This window comes from Cucurbita pepo, chromosome LG01 (genome assembly GCF_002806865.2).
Source record: "Cucurbita pepo subsp. pepo cultivar mu-cu-16 chromosome LG01, ASM280686v2, whole genome shotgun sequence".
Classification (NCBI taxonomy): domain Eukaryota; kingdom Viridiplantae; phylum Streptophyta; class Magnoliopsida; order Cucurbitales; family Cucurbitaceae; genus Cucurbita; species Cucurbita pepo.
Window position 1 is genome coordinate 18,371,678 of NC_036638.1, and position 2,983 is coordinate 18,374,660.

The 2,983-nt window shown below is 33.7% G+C and overlaps 2 non-coding genes across 2 annotated transcripts; both read right to left on the reverse strand.

Moving 5' to 3' along the window:
* Positions 1–1,823: 1,823 nt before the first annotated feature.
* On the reverse strand, positions 1,824–1,896 carry TRNAA-UGC. The gene has a single exon. It is a non-coding gene; the product is annotated as a tRNA-Ala (tRNA).
* Positions 1,897–2,325: 429 nt separating this feature from the next.
* On the reverse strand, positions 2,326–2,398 carry TRNAA-AGC. The gene has a single exon. It is a non-coding gene; the product is annotated as a tRNA-Ala (tRNA).
* Positions 2,399–2,983: the final 585 nt, after the last annotated feature.

Below are 2,983 nucleotides of genomic sequence, written 5' to 3' on the forward strand. Positions count from 1 at the left end.
ACGATACTATGAATTGCTCTATTATATGCCATCTCACAAATGGCAAACATTCGTCCCAAGACTTAATATTCTTAGAAATAATAAGCAGATTAAATCCATAAACATTTTCAGAAGGAGAACAAATGAGTGGTACTATGAATTTCTTTAAAGGAGAACGGTACTATGAATTCCTCGGTTATATGTCATCTCTACAAATGACAAACATTAGTCCAAAGATTTAATATATTCTTAGAAATAATATGCAATAATCCAATTTATCCCACACCATACTTCTCAAAAGTGACTTAAAAATTTAACTATCCCTATCTTTTTTTGCGAGTAGCAAACCACATTTAAAGGTGTATACAGCCCATATAAAATATCTATCCCATTAAGGCACCACCATATTATAGAGCATTTAAAGGTGTATCGATCCCTGTACCATCGCATGCAAACAGAGCAATCTACCATCTTAGCTACATTTCCACAATTCTTGCATAACAAAACCCAAAACTGTGCGTTGTGAAAATGTACCATCGCATGCAAACAGAGCACTCTACCATCTTAGCTACATTTCCACAATTCTTGCATAACAAAACCCAAAACTGTGCGTTGTGAAAATGAAAAAATATTTATGATCGTTATGTTAAAAATGAGGAAAGATTGAATAGAAATAAAATATTAATAACTAATAGTTTCATTAGGAGATGCACTCTACCATCTTAGCTACATCCCCATAATTCTTACATAACAAAACTCAAAACTGCAAGTCATGAATAATAGTGAAAATGAAAAAATATTTCGGCTCATTAGGTAAAAAATAAGGAAAAATTGAATAGAATAAAATATTGAAAATGAAAACTATCCCTTCTCATTATATCATAAATAAGAAAAATTTGAAATAGAAATAGAATATTTGGTAGTAGGATTCCTTTGGAGATGCAGGGTATCGCACCGTACTTCTCACATGCGAAGCTAGCGCTCTACCATCTGACCTACATCCCCACAATTTTTACGTCATCACATCCTAAACCTACCATCACAAATAATAGTGAAAATAAAAAAATATCTATACTCAATATATCAAAACTCAATATATCAAAATAAGAAAAGATTGAATAGAAATAAAATCATTTGAGCTACATCCCACGAAAAAAATCTCTGCTCATTATGTCATAAATAAGGAAATATATTTTCTTCTAGAGATGCAAATATGCAAAGTAACGATCCCTATACCTCTTGCATGCTAAGCTCTACCATCTAAGCTACATCCCCACAACTCTTATATCACAAAACTCCAAATTTTATCTCATTAATAATAGTGAAAATGAAGAAATATTTAACAAATAGATTCTTTCGGAGATAAGAGGTATTGATCGCCATACCTCTTGCATGCTAAGCGAGCACTCTACCATCTAAGCTACATTCACACGATTCTTACATCACAAAACCCTAAATGTCTCGTCATCAATAAGAGTGAAAATAAAAAACTATCTCTGCACATTATGTCATAAATAAAAATAAATTGAAAATAATTAATATATTTAATAATTGATAGTTATCCTTTAGAGATGCGGTACCAGTCCCAGTCCCCATACCTCTCGCATGGAAAGCAAGTGCTCGCTACATCCCCATGATTCAAATGAGGTATCGATCCCCATACCTCTCACATGCTCGCGAGCGCAATACCATCTCAGCTACATCCCCACATTACTTGCACCACAAAATCCTAAATTTTTTGTCTTTAGTAATAGTGAAAATGAAGAAATATCGCTACTCAACATGTCATGACTAAGGAAAAATTGAAAAAGAAATAACATATTTAATAATAGATAGTTTTATTTTGGAGATGCGGGGTATCGATCCCTATACTTCTCGCATGCAAAGCGAGCGCTCTACCACCTGAGCTACATCCCCAAGTTTCTTATGACATAAAATCCTAAACGTCTTATCATCAATAATAGTGAAAATGAAAAAATATCGCTACTCATTAATCCTTTAGAGATGCGAGTATGGATCCCCATACTTCTCACATGTTAAGAAAGCGATCTAAAATCTAATCTACATTCTCAGGATCCCTATACTTCTCACATGCTAAGAAAGCGATCTGAAATCTAATCTACATTCTGATGATTCTGATTCTTACATCAAAAAACCCTAAACGTCCCGTCATCAATAATAGTGAAAATGAAANACTTCTCACATGCTAAGAAAGCGATCTAAAATCTAATCTACATTCTGATGATTCTGATTCTTACATCAGAAAACCCTAAACGTCCCGTGTCATCAATAATAGTGAAANGCTCATGATGTCATAAATAAGGAAAGATTGAATAGAGTTTCTTTTGGAGATGCGGGGTATCGATCCCCGTACCTCTCGCATGCTAAGCGAGCGCTCTACCTTCTAAGCTACATCCCCGCAGTTCTTGCATCACAAAACCCTAAATTTTCCATCATCAATAATAGTGAAAATGAAGAAATATCGCTACTTAACATGTCATGAATAAGGAAAACTTGAAAAGAAATAACATATTTAATAATAAATAGTTTTGTTTTGGAGATGTAGGGTATCAATCCCCATACCTCTCGCATGCAAAGCAAGGGCTCTACCATCTGAGCTACATCCCCACGATTCTTATATTACAAAACCCTAAACTTCTCGTCATCAATAATAGTGAAAATGAAAACTATACCTGCTCATTATGTCGTAAATATGAAAATTTTGAAAAGAAATAATATATTTAATAATCCGTTCATTTGGAGATGCAAGGTATTGATCCCCGTACTACCCACATGAGAAGCAAGTGCTCTACCATTTGATCTACATCCGCACAACTCTTACATTGGAAAATAATAAACGTCCGATCATCAATAATTGTGTAAATAAAAAAATATCCCGGCTCATTATGTCATAAATAAGGAAAGATTGAATAGAAATAAAATATAAATAACAAATAGTTTCTTTTGAAGATGCAGGGTATAGATCCCCGTACCTTTCGCATGC